Source organism: Phalacrocorax carbo, chromosome 7 (genome assembly GCF_963921805.1).
Source record: "Phalacrocorax carbo chromosome 7, bPhaCar2.1, whole genome shotgun sequence".
NCBI classification, from domain to species: Eukaryota; Metazoa; Chordata; class Aves; order Suliformes; family Phalacrocoracidae; genus Phalacrocorax; species Phalacrocorax carbo.
The window spans coordinates 35,428,873-35,448,251 of record NC_087519.1 but is presented as its reverse complement, the minus strand read 5'-3'; positions in this window follow the sequence as shown (position 1 = coordinate 35,448,251).

The following is a 19,379-nucleotide window of genomic DNA, read 5'->3' as shown; positions in this document are numbered from 1 at the left end:
ACGTTAGTTTGACCAGCCATTTCTACACACTTCAAAGTGTAATGTAGGAGCTGAACATGGCTTGCCTACAATCTCCTTGGCTCAGGTTTGTACTTCATCACCCAGATTTATCTAAGTTTTTATTTAAAATAATCTCTTAGAATTCTCTTTAGATATCTAAAGTCTTCTAAACTAAACACAAGCAGAAGCTCTAATATGAGCTGAGTCTCCTATGTAAAAGACAAAGAACCTATAAAAAGCAGAGGGAAAGTGTAACCAAAGCCCCGCACTCCTCAGAGGGCTTAATCCTGCAATGGGTGCTAAACTCCAGAGCCCTAACAATACACAGGACACTCCTTACATCTTTCTTTTTCTTGCCATTTGCAGCCACAAGGTAAAGATGAACAAAAATCTGCCTTTTTCCTTCTATTAGTTGCAGGAAACACTTTTGTTTTGGCAGCGCTTCTTTTTGTCATTCACAAAGTTTGTTTTTCTCTTGAGTTTTTGGGAGCTTTTTTTCCTGCAAAAGTGGAGGAGAAAGCTGTTCTCGTCTGCAAGTTATGCGCCCCTTACAGTGCCCCTTAGTTACACAGCACAAGGAAAAGAAAAACAGAATCCATGGCATCGTGCAGAAATGCTGCACTATATAGTTTGCTCTGGTTAAACATTCCCGGAAAGGGAATAACAGAACGCTGTGGAGCTCGAGTGCCTTTTGGCCATTGTGCTGCAGAGGATGCAGGCATTTAGGTTTAAAATGAAACAGTGCTGTGATTCTGGGCAAATTGGTTTTCAGATCTGAGCTACATAGATTAGAATCATTTCATGTTTGTATTACTACAACGCTGTCTCCTCCACACCTCAGATAAGTGGCATCTGGAGCCCTGAAAAGCAACACTTAACAGCTGTGGGAGAATTTCAGTTTGATTTAGCCACGTGCCCCAGTCTTCATGCACCTTTTCTGATCGTTTTCCAAACAACTTAAAGTATGCCTACACAATAATGAGGAATGTCTTGTATGTACAGATTTTTGGTAGTATGTAATTCTGTCCGGTTTTGCCTCATGTTCCACATATTCAGGGAGAAGTCAAACTGGAAAGGAAAAAATGGTAACTTAATCACATTTTTCAAACCCTGCAAGAGGAAAGGGTTGCATTTTTTGATCAATTTTGGGATGGTCGCACTTTCTCCTCAACACAAAAAGATTTTATCTTGCTCTAAAATGTTTTGGTGAAGGAAGCTGAGCACTGAATCTAGTCAGCTGGGGTTTTCTGAATTATACCTCAGTGCATTCATGGCTAGTGGTCCCTAATTTAATGACTGAATGGATCAAACCACTGGATCTAAATAGCAGCTTAAATGAAATTTGAATGTGCATCTGTAGCTTGTGACTTGTGTCAGCTGCTTTTTGTTTGCTGCTGGTATTTGAACCTTGCCCATTCCTATGCGTATGCTTTAAAGACACACCTTCAAGATCAAGCACTTTATCTGCTTATAGTTATGCTTCTCCTTAAAGCATCATGCTGTCTTTAAAGTTGCAAGGACCTTTCAAACCTAACATGCCTATCACAAGCAAAGTCCGTGCAAGTTTTGGTTGTGAATAAAATCACCTGCAACTAGGAGACAAGAGGATTTTAACAGTGTAAACAAGGAAAAAAAAAAAACAACAATCCATCAGAAGTGCACACTGGCATTACATGGAGGGGAGAGAACATGTTCCCACAGCAAATGTACTATTAGTTAACAGAAAAGCCCTTTTCTGATTTGTAGGTAATATCACTGCAAACTATGAATTATGATTTATCTGCTGTTCTGCCAATTAATAACTTTCTGTTATGTTCAGTTAATTAGTTACTAGAAATACACTAAGGCAAGCATTCATACAACTAATCAAACCTTTCAGCACAGTCAGATGCTGGGGATGCTAGCATACGTCTTCCTTTTCTGTCAGGCTGTAGCTACTTGGAACAACAACAACCACAGAAGAACCCATGGCCTTTGGTTAGCCCCTGTATTTTTACACTAGGATTTGTTCAGTTGATATAAAACGGTAACTCAGGCAGTCCAAGTCACACTACAGGGGGCCTCTATAGGGGGAAACACAGACCCTAAACATGCTCCCCAGAGCCCCCTCAATCAGGCTCAAAGAGTGCAATTTTAACCATCTCTAAGATGAAACCCCCACCAACTTTTACAGAGGCCACCCTCTGCTCACAAAACCTAGTCCCTTCCCTGCGGGCATTCAGGATGCTTTGAAATGGAAAATTTATGCTGTACTGAAATAGTTCATACTATAATAAACAACTAGTGCCATCGTTCTGCTAGTATTCAGAGTGCAATGAAACCTGAACCACATGCGAGTACTCCATTTGGGGTGGGAAGGTGGTGGTGTGGGGGCACAGGCAGCTCACCCCTGCAGAGTCTTTCCTAATGCAGCAGGGCTTACTGCTTAAACCCCCTGCCTCGTAATGAAAACCCCTTTCTCCCTCCCCACGTTAACATGGGGCACTGGGGCTTGTGGGTGATTATATAACTTATAGGTCAATTTGTTGTTTGGGCAGAAGTGCTGCAAGAATGTGGTATGTTGGCTGAAGCTGTTTGTTTGCTTAAGTTCTCAGAGTTCAATGAGGTCATTTTCTCATCTTCCCTGTGTTTTCTGTATTTTCCACAGACCTGCCAGCCTCAAACAACACCCTCTTTCTTCGCATTAGAAATGGAAACACGTCCTCTGCAGGAATTTTCCACTTAATAGCTCCTGCTTTCCTACCGGGGGCCTCAGTGCACCACCACTGCAATGCTGTATTTCTTTCCACTGCAGTTTGACATTTTGCAGCCAGAACAACGAGCGGCATTCACTCCATCCTGATTTTTGAAAAACATATCGCTATAAGCACACAGAACGCACCCAGTGCAGCAGTCACTGGGGGAAATGGAAAAGGTATTTAAACATCATTACATGTCACTAAGGATATGACATTGTCTAGTAATAATGATCTTTTCTACAGCCGCTTTTCCTTGCTCCCCCGTTCCTCCCCCTCCAACCCTTTATACACACACGCACAGTCACCAAAGCCTCTACCCTGCTCTCCCATTACCAGCCAGTCTCATGTTCTACACTTGATTGTAATTATTTGCCTTTGAATTATTTCCTTTGCATAATATTTGCAAACTGTGTATCAGGTCCTGACACTGTGAGGAACAGAAATGCAGATTGCAGATAATCTGAGCAGTAAACAAGGAGCTTGCTTTAAAATGCGCAGAGTGACCTGTCTGAAAGCAGCAATATTTGCGAATGGTTTGCTTCTGAGATGCAGTGATGTCGTCTGAAATGCAGCAGCCTGAAGGTTGGAGCAAAATGGGATCTCAGACACTCGGTCAAGCACAACCTGTAAATTTTTTATTTGTTGAGGCGTGTTTTTTTAAAATTACAGCTGTATTATAAATTATTAAAAGCAAATTTCCAAAAATCCCTTTACTGTGTCTATGACGTATTGTTTAATTCCTTTGTAGAAAGCTAAATGTATGGAAGTAAACATTGTTTATTGCTGGAAGGAAGGTTTCCCCTGTCTGCGCAGTGGTAGAGTCTCAGACAGCAAGGTCCCAGTAGGTCAGACTGGCACATTGAATTGCGTATCAAATGAAACTGGTATTCTGGAAAAAGGGTTGAAAGAGGAAAAGGGGTCTTAGTAAGGAGGTTGCTCAGGCCAGGAGGGTGGGCCACTGAAAAACAACAAGAAAAAAATAGGATTGATGATCTGCAGGACACCTAGGGTATTTCTTTCAGGGGGTATTACTTCCACTTTTAACCAGGAACAAGAGCTGGTAGAAAAAAAAGCGGCAGGAGCTGACAGCTTTGTGCTGATCAAAGGGACATAGCATTGAATGCCTTCCTTTGCTAGCTATTTATTAGAAAGAGAGTAGGGCTCCTTTGCCATTCTACTTGGGAGAGAAGGGATTAAAGATCAAAAAAAGAGGGGGACTGGCCTGACTTCTTTGTTCAGAAAATATTTCTCTCTTTTTTTGTGTGTGTGTGTGCCATGCTGTCCACTATAAGACAAAAACACCCTTTCTTTTCATAGTGTTGCTCCCTTTCTTTTCTCAATGAACAAATTTTCTGGTGATGAACAATTCCAGTAGCATCTTTTTTTTTTTTTTTAATGTAAAGAAGGCCCCCTTTGGGAAACTTAGTTAACTGTCTTTTAGCCTGATTAACCTAGGAAATAAAGTTTAAATGCACTGCTGGGATTCTATTGGGATCATCAGTTCATATAGATAACAGCAAAAGGTGTTAAAATGCACTTCACTGGTGCAAGTGATCTCATGTTGTAAAAATGATTATCCTCAGCAGAACAGGGAAGGATTAAGGGGCCATGGCTACATCTGGGAAACACTGTAAGTGTTTTATTAGCATTAATTCATGTATTAATCACACGCACAAAAAAGGCCCATCAGGATGGTGGCAAATGGCACAGTGCATGAAACCTACTCTCTTAAGTCAGTGAAATGTGATTGTCTTTATTCCTAGAATTGCAATAAAGCTGTTAAGCAGTCTGAATGAAATTGGGAAAAGCCTGTTTGTATGATTGTGGATTACCTGCCATGTGAAAAAGGAAGACTGTTACCAAAATAAGATGCTCCCCTTGCAGTGATTTTGAAGACGTGTGGGATAAATTTGGTATTTTAGATCTAAGTCGGTTGAACTACACTGCATATGAGTTTGATCACGGTGGCCTAACTGCTCATTTGTATTCTCATTTCTCTTAAGTGGATCAGAAAGAGAAAGTGTAACCACATCCCATGCTTTTGCTCCCGCCTCTGCTCTGTAGTTTGGGTTGGTGCTTCCTAGCACGAGGGAGAGTAGGGCTAAATGGCTGTGCAGGCAAGGTTGAGGTAGCCACTGATAAAAATAGATGTTGTTGACCAGACACCTGAATAACTCAGCAGATGAATACTACAGGGTTTGATATGAGCAGCATTTTCCACATTTTAATTTCATTTCCATCTGCAGCCCTAAGTTTTGTTTCAGCTTGAGAGCAACCACAAGTAGCAAAATGAAAAATTGCCAAATAGTAGTGATTTTAAAGTACGATATATTATAAGGTCTATTACCAGTGTTACGCTAGCAAAACAAATACATGGTGACAATATTTAGGGTGCTTTTTGTTCTCCAACCTTTGGCTCCACCAAAACAAATTTAAGTCCTTTAGTGGAGATTAAGAATGCAATTCAGTAAAAAAAGTCCTCATATCTGTGCTGTGGTCTCCTTTCAGCTGTGCTATGTTTGTTGACAATCACCATACTAAAGTAGCATATATGAAAGTCTTTGTAAAAACTACTTTAGCACCATGATAGATGTGATAGTGATACAAATTATTGACTTTATTGCTAAAAATATTATAGTTATACATGTTCAAATCCTGTCAAGCAGCTGCCTCTTTCATTCCTGTGCTAAACACTTCTCTTTCAGTGGATATTTGGAATATTGTGTATGTCTATCACCACAGCAGCGACATTTGTTATTTTGCTCATCAAAATGTCACCTGCCTATCAAGATATCTAGGATAAGTAAGACTGGGAAACTTCATTGAATCGTGTACAGGCTTTCTTCTGCCAGCAGATGTATTACAAGAGGCACTTATATTGATGTGGAATAGCAACAGAAGTCAGCTTTCCTGACTTCAAAGTCAAAGGAATTAACATTTGCCTTAAAAGGATATTTTAGTAATTGCTTCACAACATTAAGGGGACAGACGGACTATTAAACCAGTCAGTCCCTGACAATGCAGGATTGTTCTTATTGTAACTAGTGTTTGCAAAGGACTCTGAAGATGAAGAGGACTCTCTAAATGTTAAGCATTGTAAGTACGACAGTATTTTGAGCATGTTTAGCTAGGACACTTGGCTGCCAGAAAAGCCTGAAGAAAAACTTAACTGAGGGCCTAGTAAGTAGCCAGGTGACAAATGAGACAGGAAATAGGGATGCTAGATAAGTGGAAAGCAAAGTCTAAACAGGGAGGCAAAGAAGAAATGAAAAGCCAAGCCTATAAAAATACAGCAAGTTTTTTAGAAGTGACACCATTATGACAAATGATCAACACTGTTTCAAATATACTGTATTTCTCCACCCATCCCTGAGTAGATCTTAAGTACCCTTCACCGCCTTGGAGTCAGATTTCATGCCAAAATGTCTGCGTTACTAGTTTTGCAAGTGCTACCACTAATTGAAACCACATAACGTTGCATATCTGAAATAAGGCAAGCAGGGCATCCCTGCTGAAAAGCTACCCAGCAGGACAAACCCTTTGTTCTCTTTTAAAATGAACTAATTCAAGGGAAATGTTGTCAAAGTCGTTACTTCTAAATGTATGCAGAATTTCCTCCACCACTCCTCTACACCCCCCATTATAATTTTCTTGGTTAGCTATCAAAGGACTTTGCTGTTCTTGTAAACTGCAAAAATGGTTTTAATGTGCACAGTTTTCATTTCTAGGTGTATAAATTTTGCTTTTGCAAGGATCTAACACAGCACATATTGTGATCACCTGTGGGTAAGGTAGTTAATTAGCAGAGTCCAGCTCCTATTTAATTTCATTTATACTGGAGTAATTTAAACTAGGACAATGATCACAGCCACACTCAGTAATTTAACTCCCTCCTTTCAAAACTGTTTTAGTAATTATATTTTAGTTGAATGTTTTCAGGATGCTTTTACACTGCTTTTTTTTCCTGAACCATACAAGTTCTCTCCCTTCCCAGGTCGCCTCAACCCTGGCTGTTTGTCCTTCTGGGTGGTGTTAGCTGCATTCCTTTAAGAAATTAGAAAGGATGCAGCTGTCATTATTTTGTCAATCATAAAATCTAAGACATGGAAAAAGTCTTAGGAAGGCGGGGGGTCATAAAATTTCTGTTTGAGAAAACAGGTTGTTCCCCAATACTTTCAGCAGTACTTTCACTTGACCTAAAAGAAAATGGTCAAAGTTGGACTTTTTTATTATCAAGGATTGGATTTCCAAGTGGATCACCGCGATGTGTGTACGTAAACATCACTTTATACCTGGTTTGGAAACCCTCAAAAGACACCCTCAGCACTTTTGGGGAAATAACCCATTGTATAACTTCATTCGGAGCCTCATCATTGTTAAAAAATTTGGTGCTACAGCAATCATTTAGCCACATATGTTAACACCAGCGAAATAGATAGCATGGCTGTGGTCCAGACCAAAAGTGTCCAAATCAAAGCATGTTCCTTCTCACAGTGAATGGAAAAGCTGACAATAGCGTATAACTGGTAGCATGCGAGTAACTCATTCACTTGCAGCTTGACAATGAAGGCCTTGCTCACCATGCGCCCCTTCTAAATCGGTCTTTTTGGAAAGTGACTTTGAGATATAGGAAGACTTTCAGGGTTGTAAGGACTTACAGAATCCTATTTCTTTCTTTCTGAATAGATAGGAGAAAAATTAGTTCATTGCAATGGCAAGATTCCAGAAAAAGATTGTGCACTTTTGCTGTTGAAATTTTGATTGCCAAGTAATAGACAAATAGGTTAGCGCTTGCTTTTCAGTAGTCTGAAAGAGCTGGCCTTTACCGATGCTATTAGTATTCCCAGTTAACCATATTCTCATCAAACGTGCATTACAACTGAAAATGAAGTAACCTCATAAATTCTTACCAGTTTCTGTATGTCTGCTACAGATTATACACCAAAGACAAAACTTAAAATTTATTCATGCTGGAAAATATTTTTTGTATGTGTGTTGTCTTGACTAAGAATTCTCATTTAAGTATGTCAAATAATTTGGTACTTATGAAAAATTCCTTCCTGACCATTGCCTATCTTGTTTGTGTGTATGGAAGCACAAATCTCAACAGTTACATCACTTTTAACTTAAACAGCTGGTGGCAACCTAATTATTTTCTTGGGTCTATGGCCTTTGGAGGTGCAGATTTCCAGTCACTGGTTAGTCTCTGAGTAGTGAGGAACTTTTTGAGAATTATGGGACTTCAGAGGAGGAGGGAGGGGTTTTCTTTAGAGTAACAAAAGTGTCTGTGGATTTTGTTTGAAGATACAGTGTATGATTAATGATTCTCTATTCACTGGAAAAACGTAACTCTCATTAACTGAAATGAAAGTACACCAGGGTGAAACGCAGCCTAACTGAAAAAAGAACTGAGCCTAGGAAATTCAAGCATCAACCTTTTTTTTCTGGGCAGTGAAAAGCAAAGTGTAAATGTATTAGGCTTAAATTTCCAGTGAAGAAGCCAGGTATTTTGTTGCTTTCTATTTGCTATATAGAAGATGAGTTCTGAGCTCTGCCAAGGGTTGCATGTTGCTTGTCTGGGCTAATGAGTGAGTTATCAAAATACAAGATTTATGACAGCAGTCAAGGAATTAATGAGCAGAATTATGAGGGCTGAGGAAGCCTTTGCAAATCCCTAAAATAGAGAGAAATCTCTGCTTGAATCATCTTCTGTTGTGAATTGGTATGGCATCTGCTGCTACAAGTCTAAAAGCGGAATGAATAGACAAAGAGTTTCAGATGTACAAGTTATGCTTAATTACCAAATATTAACAAATAGGAATTCCGCAATAGTCCTCTGTGAGATCTCGCTCAAATTAGCTACACATTCAAGTTTTAGAGCAACAATTTCCTCACTTCTATTTATGGGAAAACTGTAGTATATATACCAGCCACAGAACTTCCTGCATCACATGACACAGATGATTTTCTAATTGACTCACCCTCAATATTGCTTCATGCATGGTCTCTAAGGAGCTTTTTTTCACTGCAGAGCTCAATGAAGCTCACTGTAAAGCTCTTCACAAGAGCACCTCCTGGCCAACTTTTGGGTGTGAAGAACAAAAAATTAGCAGTGTTTTGTGGTGCCTAAGAAAAATATTTTGTCTGTGAGTCTTCGTGTATTAAACCTAGCTATATCTATCTGCTTACTGTGTTTTCATGACAAAGAGTGTCAGAAGAGCTGGAAAAGGGCTTGGGTTTTATGTTGCATTTTTCATACTGAAATTATTCCAGTAGACAAAAGGCAAGTTATAAGTGTTGTCAGAGGCTGTCAAGTGTGCTTACTGTGTAAGCAGAACAGAGCAGTCAGGTTGTGGTTAATGATAATTTACATAAAGCATCAGACAATAAGAACTTGTTGAATGGGAGAGTGGGAAAAACTTGACCATAGACTCGGAGTATATGAGTATATCCCTAACTTTTGCCTGCCCTTCTTTCCTCCCTCACCAAAACTCCCTCTTGTTTCTTGGAACTGAGAGAGTAGCAACCCAAATTTTACTTCTCACCTGCTTCTTAACGTGCCTTTTTCTCATTCAGCCAGGCATAAAAAATTGCACTTTGCTGCATAAAGGATGAAGTGTTTTAGGAGTAGATTTCAAAGGTATTGGTCACCTAAACAATGCAATTAGGATCACAGCTTTTCAAAGGTGAAAGAAGAAGATACTCAATGGGAATTATGAACCCTTCTTCTTTTTTAGTTGCCCACAAGACTTAAAAGAAAAAAACAAACAAAAAAAATCCTGCTTCGTTTCCTCTGGAGGGTCACTGGCCCAAGAGCTATTTCCAGAAGAGCAGGGCTGAATCATTTAGGTTAGGAGGAAACTAGAATAGTAATTGGAAGCAGTGGAGCTTCTTTTTCTATTTCAGAAGAGGTACCGGGCCTATTGGAATTCATACGGTTTACTGCAGAGCAAGGTGCATCTTCTGGCACTTGTGGTAGAACCCCTCCAGCACATCTCAACAAGATTGCATCTGAGGCCCCCAGATAATGTTGTGCTAGTGACCCACAGTTATGTTCTGGGTGTTAATAGAGTAAGGCTGTAAGGCTCCAAAAACCTCAGACCAGCAGCAATGTTCTTCCAGTTGCTACCTGAACTATCTCTGCCAAATAGTTCGAGATTAATTAACACCATGCTATGGGTCTTTCCTGATAAAGCTAATCTATTTTGGATGGAGCTCTACCATAGCCATTGAGAAAAAGAGCATTTGGACATTTACCCAATGTGGGGTGCAACTGGGTGCCTGACTCCTTATAAGCGTTGATACCAGTACATAGTCAGGCATTTAATACAGAGTTGTGGCCAGACACCCTGCTGATCAGAATCACCCATAGCCTGGGGGTTAAAATTTCTCAGAAAGTAAAAAGCTTGAAGTGAGTTCTCTTACAACATGGAAGAGTGACGTGGACATTCCTGGATTCGTTATTGCTGAGAAAGAAGACGTTTTCCAATTTCTTGTATGTATAAATCATGCCTCTCTGCATTTCCACTACTTGGCTTTAAACAAACACAAACATAATACAAATTGATGCCTGAAAGGGGAAGAATATGCTTTTTAGAAGACTGAGTGAAAACAAATGTCAGTTTTGGGTCAACAGAGACATTTCATTCCATCCAAACCCAATTGTTCACACAAGTCTAAATAAAAGGTGCTAGAACCAAGCCATAAAAGCTATTGCCAGAAGCAGAGCTGAATCTGAGTTACTCAGTGCTCTGAGGCTGCCTGGGTAGCTGGTGTTCAGTCACTAGAGGAGAAATAGGTATATTTTCAATTGACAGGTATGAAAAATGTAGTATCCTTTTTTACTTTTTCTCTTCCTTCCCCACCTCCACTGCAGGTGGCTTCTCCATCATATACTGTCCCACCCTCCCTGCTTTGAGCCACAGTTAACACATATTTTCATAATAAAAATAAGCCTCTCCCTCTGTTCTCCCAGCTGTGCTTCCCACCCAAATTCCCATTATGAATCAAGACAAGTACATGTGTTTAAAATAACAAAAAATATGTCTGTCTTCCCTCCCCAGCCTTGCTGCCTTTTTTCCACCCATCACCTCAACTTCACTGAAATATTTCCTGGCGGGCTTCAGAGTTTCTGCTGAGCTGAAGGTGCCTTGACCACCCAACTTCTGCTTCAGTGTTTTCAGAGCAACATGTGATGAGGGCACTGGGCAAAAATGTCAGGAGTCTCTGTCACACTTAAGATAGTCAGATGAAATAGGTGAAAAAGGACAAGGCAAGCTGAATGGAGGCCCAAAGGGAGAACAGAGGGGTGAAAGCCGTGCTTATTTTTGTGACTCTATAGGGGTTTATGCTGCAGAGTTTAGCTTACTGACAAACAGGCCACTGGAAGAGCTCTCCTGGTTTGAACATTAGCTAGTAGGGAGACTATTAAGTGTGGAGGGCTGGAAGAATATGTTAGCTGGGCAGATTTGCATATAACGTGCTAGATAGATTAAAACATAAGTGCCAATGAAACTTACCCAGGCAGGAGTCCCTCTATTATTCCAGCAGAAAATGAGAGGCTCTCCATGGGTTGACATGGCATGTCCAACAACTCTTCCTTGATATGGAAGTACATAGTTTGGTTGGAAATACCACATTTTTTCTATAATGAGAAAGATAGTTATGTTCAACATTCTGCTCCATGCCTCAGAGCAGTTCCTCTGGAACACAGCTGAGTCAGCAACTATTGAATACCTTAAGCCTCTCCAGAACAAGCTTATTCATATTTACAGTTTACCAATAAAGATGTCAGAAATATTTGAATGATGAATGCTTTCTGAGAGAGGTTTCTGTTCTGTTTCTGTTCAGTGTTGCATGATTTCCAGGTCCAACACTATGGTACTACCTCTTGAAATCTAACCTAGGCATTTTCAAACCAAAGCCTGTTTCATGCTTCTCAGCCTTCACCATCTGAGCTTTTATTCAGCCTTCAGCTCACTGCTCCATGTGATCAACTGAAACTGAGTTTTCAACCTTACTTCCCTTGGCCTTTTAATGGCAACTGGGGTAGCTACCCTAAAGATGAATAATGTTCTAGCTGAGGTAGTTGCAAGGTCCAAAACTGGCCCTCTTTGGGCACTTCTCTGTAAAATTTTTCCCACAATGAGTAACACCGAGGATGTTCTCACTTCAAATGACTTCTGAACCAAAAACAGCCATGACCTGCAAGAAGCTGCAAGGGTGCTGGTTGCTTTAAATGGGCTTGGCAGAGTGATGCAGAAAAAATTTATTTTGCGCTCGCCTAACCCAGAGGATTGCGTCAATAAGCACTGGGCCACGGACATTGGCTCAATTTGCTGCTGGCTGAAAGGGCATATTATGTACAAAATTGTTATTGAGTTTCATATTCTAGAGTTCCCCTTTCTCAGTGTCTTACCTCCGTGCACAGAATTTCAGGCATGGCTGATGAACTTCCCAGCATGTCAACTGTGAGCCCTCTTAGCAGAGCAGCGCAGGTTTTGAACCCTGCCAAGTGCTCTGAGCCCTCATGGTGAGCTGCCAAAGCAAGGGCCAGCTCACAGCTGCCGGGCATATGCCGAAATCAGACCCCAAGTCCTTGGGATAGGCACCTGCCTGGCTTGCTTTGCCCACTGCATCTGCCCAAGTCGAGCACACATACTCCAGGTAGCGTGCTCCTGGACCAGGTACTGCACCTGTTGAAAGTCCGCTACCTCCAGGTACTGCAGGAAGTGCACATCAGCCTTTCTTTTTTAAAAAACCAGGGCCTAGCTCAAAATTATTTTCTGTCACTAGGAAGTATTCAGCTCAGATCTTACCATTAATTACAAATATCCATAAGGGCATTATCCAGCAAGCCTGAGGTGACGTTTAAAGGACATATGGCTATCCTAGTACATGTATCACTATTCCATTGCCTGTTTTCATAGCTCTGTGGATCCTGTGGACAAGTTATATTTATTTGTTCAGGCTTCTAAAGGCTGCAGAGGTGAGGGTAATAAGCTTGCCATAGGTAGGCACCACCTCTGTACGCTGAACAATTCATGACCTGTCTCCCATTTTCTATTATGTGATCTCACAACCCGTCCACCAGCTTTGATGCCTCCACATCTACCAAAGAGTTCATTAGGACAAGGAAAGTTTGATCCTTAAAAAAAGTGCAGCGGATGGTGTCTCTGCTAGGGATTTGCATTTCTTGTGTACGCTGGGTTCACACTCAAGAGGGGTGAATCTTGAGAATGTGGTTGTTCCCTTGAGGGCTCAGTCTCCTTCTTCAGCAGCCACTGATGGAGCTGGACTAGCAGCCTTAGATGGAAAACAACATGCAGGCATCACCCCTGGCAGAGCTCTCCCTGGCACGGGCCACAGCCAGTTTCAGAGCCAACCACTACGGATTTAGGTTTCCATCTAAAAACACTGCATGTTATCTGCTTATTAATGGAGGCCAGAACAGCTCATCAACCCACAGCATGGTCATTTTTTTCCTTTGTTCCTACTACAAGTTAAAACATGCTTTTATTCTTTGCAGAACACAGACTGGCTCACCATGACTCTCCATCCCTGTAGGATGAGCCTGTCTCTGGGAGGATAGCCTGTCTTTCAACTCAGGTTAGTCCCTGCTCTGGCTGTGCACATCAGGCAGCTTGGAGACAGCACTTAGCCAAATGGCAGCTGAGAGGAGAGGGGCAGGTTGGAAGGTGGCATGTGGCCAGTGCATGGGAAGCAAGATAGGCTTGAATGCAGAGGGGGAAGGGATTGGGGGCTCTCTATAGCAGTATAGGAACCGTACGCTCAGGGTAAGCCCTGGATGGCATGGACGGTTTGGAGCAAGACAGTTATAGATCCTTTATTGCAGCCAATATTCTACACTATTTGCACCAGACTCAAACAGATCTTGCTCTCCTGCTCTCCTTTTGGAAGGAAACCCTGTCCTGATCCACCTATGTCAGGCACAAGATGATGCCCATAAAGTAGGATGAGCATCTGCACAAACTATCTTGATGCTGTGAAGAACCTTTGGCAATGGGAGTAACCCAGCAAAGGGCATGATAAGGGAGCCTAGGATTCAAACTACTTGGTTATCATCTTCTGGGAGCAGGGATCTGCAAGTACTATTGCCTTTTCACTGGCCTTCAGGCATGTTGGAGTGCAAAGACTTAGGTAAAACTTTTTTGATAATCCTGTAGACGTGAGGAGTGAACTGAACCAAATGACCATGAGGAAAACCACACCTGTTTCTGCCACATTTATACCTGGTGAAACTTCTCAGAGAAGACACTTTTTTTTTCTCCTTTTTTTTGCTTAAGCATACAGTTTGCACGCATAAAATTAATTCTAGGCACATGTTGTACCTTGGGAAAATAGAGTTCAAGCTGACAATTTTTTTTTTTCTATTTGGTTGTTAATTTATTATTTGCGCAATGCTGAAAACAAGCTAAATGCTGTACAAGCATGCCCAGGAAAAAAAAATGTAAATTGAATCATTTACAGAGAACAGGCTGGTGCAGCCTTTCTGCTGGGGTAATCAGGCAGGGGAGAAAGGATTAATGTCTCTGCATTATTAAGCTTTGGTGTGCTTGTCATAACCTTCCACCAGCTTTTGCATTTACTCACTAAAACCTGGCTACCAGATGGCATTATTTGGCTTTGCCTATGCTTCTGAGACACCCTAGTATCATGCTGTATTCTATCCAGAACTCCTTGGTGTGTTGTTATACAGTAAGAAGAGTGAGTCTGGCACCTTTCATTAGCAAACCATGCAATAAATAGCATGAGAACCCCAGGAACAAGCTGGTGCTGTTTTAATGCTCATTTAAGTCTAGCAGTTTTCTGGCCAATCTTCTCTGGATTTTAATTTATATCATAATTTTGTATTTCTATTTTTGTTTCTGAAAACTCGTTTTCTTTTTAGCTTCCTGCATCAGGAAAAGCAAGCATAAAAGCTTCAATCAATTAATTTATCTCCCATTAGTTTTCTGTCTTTATAATTCTAATGCCAGTATTGATTGGAGTTAACCCCTAAATTTACTGGTATAAATAAAAATCAAATTGGCGCAAATATATTTCTCATCATCTTCCAAGTATTTATTTCCTGCAGTGTTTTTTGGTACTCTGCCTCACCCCAGTGATGCCTGTCAATATTTTTGGCTTTTAACATACATAGTACAAAAATATTCGGCAAAACTAATTTCTGAAAACCAAATTTCCCCCCATTAAGTCTTTATGAAGCAACTCATGAGGTTAAGAAGTTATGACATTTCATAATCAGTTGAGCAATCATCCTCACATACTACTGATAGCTAAATTCTAGTTCTATTTATATTCTTCTTATATTTTCTATTCTATTAAGTTTGGGGCAACCCTTTACAGCACTGACTGCTGCTGTGAGCTGTGTCTTTCATCTCCCAGCTGGCTGAAGTACCTGTGGTGGCTACCTCCAGCCTTAGGCAATGCAGAACCATGTTTTGTAGTCTACAGAGTTGTTTTTAACAGCTGTGGGGGACAATGACATCTATTAAAAGTTCCAGAAGCTCTTTTAAAACAGGCAGCTAGTAAGCCCTTAACTATGAGATTTTATCTGTCAAGACTGGGATAAAAATCCCTAGGTGAAAAAAAGAAGTTTGGCCCTTCAGCCTCAGCTCTCTTAAGGAAGCCACTACACACCCTGCAAGATATGTGGCTCTGTGTAAGACTAACTGAAGGACGCCTTTAGACCTGATGTTCTCTGAGTGCTCAGACTAGGCAGTGAATCCTGAGCTGCTTCTGGCTGTGGCCATGTAGACAGTCCCTGGGCCCCCGCTGCCTCTCCAGCTCTTCCCTGCAAAGGTTGCTCCTTTGGAGTCAGACCAGGACTTTTGCAAATGCTGGCTGCACTGACAAAGTGTGTGCATGGGGCATGGCCTCTGCATTAGGAAAATCCCTTAGTAGGATCTATTTAAGATTATTTTGTGCCTGCTTGTTATTACCTAATATTAAAGATATAAAAGGAAAATTCATGGCCGTTTGCCTGTATATGTGAGGGAGAACTTTGACATCTTGCGGCCATGAGCCATGTTGTTTGTTGCAGTAAAGCTCTTCAGACAGGGCCTGGTGCAAACCACAGAGCCTGTGCACTTCCACACATATTTGCCTCCGAGCTGAATTCCACTTTCTGTAGCTAAAGCTCAAGGCCTTCAAAGTATGGTTACAAAATTTTAGGACTCCACAGTTCCCTTTCACAGCGCCTTCAAGTAATGGCGTTTGTTCTGTCAAGCTTGAAAGGTCTTGCAGTTAAATTGCACATAGATATCTGAAGACAAAGCAGTGACCATAGTGAGTATCCATAGTCATTTAGTCGCAGTATTTCCGTAATGCAATTGCTTGCTCATTTAGTTAAATAAAGTATCTAAGGAAAATACAGCAGTAATAACATATTCTACATAGTAAACGATATTTGTCACCTACTTTTGGATTCTTCCAGTGATATTAGAGAAACTCCAGTGACATGAAGAATAGAAATAAACATTTGTAACTTGGTCACATGTTCTTAGTATTTCTATAGGACTGGGTTCTGCCACAAAGACGTCACCTGTGCTTGAACATTTATTATTTTTCTCTTTGTAATTCAAAGTGGAACATAGGACAAAGGTAAATACCCGCCTGAAATATACCACGGTACAAAGCCATTTCTTCTAAGGAGGAATCACAGATGTTGTCTTCTTTTTTCTCTCTCATCAGATAGTTCAGTGCAATCTTTCTTTTTTTCCCTCAGAGAATGCATAATGAATTCTTCATCTGTCACACTTTTTACGTAATTTAGACCAACTTCTTATTGACACTGTGTAGGACTAACCCAATGATAAATAAGAAAGACATCAAATATTTATGTTGCTGCACTAGCCATATGAGAGGCTTCATGCAGCTTTCGTTTGTTAGCTTCTCAAGTCTGTAAGGTAGGGTCTGCAGTTACAGTTCTGTTCGCCACAGGTACATTTGCCTAATCCCTTGTCTTGCTTGAATGGCAGTGTGGTTTAGACAACCACAGGGCCTGGTGGGAAGACCAGCATTAGCAGCTGAAATGGAAAGACACATTTGTTGCGTCTAAAGACCCTGCACTGGAGAAGTGACTTCTGGTTGCATTATTCTCTGTGCAGCAAAGGAGAGGTTTGCAATTGTTTATAGGGTTTGTGAATTTACACAATTAATATCAGTCTATAAATCTGCCATCTAGGATCTCTCAGGGAACCATCAGAGTTGCATTAACTGCATTCTCCAAAATCGGTGACCTTAGCAAAGACCTGATGAGACACTCCTGCTGTTGGTGAAGGTCATTCACACAAGCAGGGAGAAAGCTGTGTGGTCAGGTCCCAGGCTGAACCCCATACGTGCTAGAAATTCCAGCACAACAGCCCTCACACTTTGCCTCTCTTTAGAAGTCTCTGTGCCATTGCCTTTTAGCTCCCTTATATAATTTACAGTGGGTAGCGTCTCTCATTGTGCTGTATTTGCAACACAGGTCTCTTTAGACATGCAAAAGCCTGCCTTGCTGAAGACACATATACAAGCCCCTCACTTAGAGCAATATACAAGGGCTGAGAAAATCTCTTGGTGAACTTAATGGGGGTTTTACCATTGACGTCAATAAGGCCAACTTCCCACCCCTTTTTCAAGTAAGACTAAAACACTGAGGTCAGGTGACTGGCAGAAATTATGCAAGAATTACAACCACCAGGACAGAAACACAGTAGCCTGCCATGTAAATCTTTGGTGTACCAGGATTCATGAGCGTCAATGCAGTTTAATGAGTATACATTTATTTATACATGTCACCATTTTGAGGTAGAGCTTACGTGCCCTAGGGAAGTGCTGCAAAGCTCCCACACCTCTTTATATAGATGTATGTAAATATGCCATGCATAGTAAATACACTCAGAAAGATTTATTTTAGAAGTTGCCTTTCCAGCCTCTTCTAATGTTAGCTCTAAGCGAACATGCGAGCAAAAGCCTCACAACCACACATGGAGAAACAAGTTGTGAGTAGCATTTAAACCACCTGTCCGGGGAGCTACTTTGCGCCCACGATATGTGCCAGCAATGGAAAGGTCAGAACAAAGATGCTGGCAAAGGGAGAGGCAGGGTCATATCTTAGCATAGGGCCCAACTGTGCTAATATGTCGACCCTTTGGCTCCTCTGTCAGTCTGAGTCCTGGGACTGCTGCATGGGTCAGGAATGGCAGACAACAGCAGTACTGGTCCCTTCTGCAAGCTGACGTTTGTATGAGGCCTGATTAGCCATTTGTGCTGCTGGCGGGTGATTGGGGAGCATCTGATGAAGTGGAAGGAGCAAGGTGTGCTCAGCTTTTGAGGCAGAAAACACGGGAGCAGGAAGAACTGGAGGAGGACACCTGCTCCAACAGCTCTGGAGGTATCACAAGGCTGGCAGCACTTAGATGCCCTAGGGAGCGCACAGACCCCACGCAGAACCAGGAGTCTGCACAAGTGAGACAACCAAGTACCTGGCCTGGAAAGCCCACATTCAGGCAGCAAACAGGAGAGAAATCACAGTATACTGTGAGTTCTGAGAAAGTTTCAACCTAATTTCTCATTTCTAATCTGGTGAGGAGGGGCACACTCTAGCATACACCAGGACAAATGAATAGGCTAACACTTACCCAGTTAAATTCTAGGGAAAGGCTCTTCCTGAAGAGTCTTGGACTGCCTTAAGTGGCAGGATGATATAATCATCCCTGGCATGATGACTTTGCAGTAAAAATTGATGAATAAATCAGAGAGAGAGCTCACAGTTGACAGATGCATCCGCAAATATCAGAAGTCCTTCCCCATATCCAGACCTTCCCCAATGTTGAAACAAAAGAAATGGCCAGAAATTTCTCACTAAATATATTTCCATGGATTAGTCTGCATTGTCAAAGCATAAAAATCTCTGAAGAAGTGCAGGTTCAACAAGTTTTAAATGTGACTATTCCTGTGGTGCAGATCACTTCCAACTTGAGAGAGAAAAGGAAAAACAGTGACTCAAAAATGTGATTTTTTTTCCCCCAATTTAAACTAGACAAATGCAACAGTTCTGTTTTGTGATATTTCCCAAAGACCATATTTTGTCTGTTCCAGGGTAGAACAAGAAGAATTTGAGACCTTTAAAGTTATCATAGAATGGAACTGTTGTTCTCTGGCCAATTATCTTAAGGAGGCTTGGAGTTACAGGAAATGCCTTAAGAAATTAGAGATATAAAGAAATAGAGGGGCATAGGGAGCTGAGAAACATTACTGTATATTTAATTCAGGAAAACAATGGTCTCCTGTCATCTCTCTGATTCCAAGGACAGTAGTATCTTAAGGACAACACATAAGATCTTTGGAATGGAATACGCTAGACAAACGAGTACCCACCCATAGAGCATCTAATAATATCATAGCAGAGAAGGCATTTTTTTTAAAGTTGCCTTTATGTCTCTCCAAATAGCTGTGCAGATGCATAGCCCAACCTAGCAACTTTGCAAACACTAACACTTGTGAATAGTTGATAAATTCTGCAAAAGCCAATGTCTCTCCTAGCTCTGCAATAAATAGAGAATGGAATTTATCAGGGTAATAGTTACAGTTTGGCTGTCTAATGCTGAAAGCCAGAGACTTTTTTTTTAA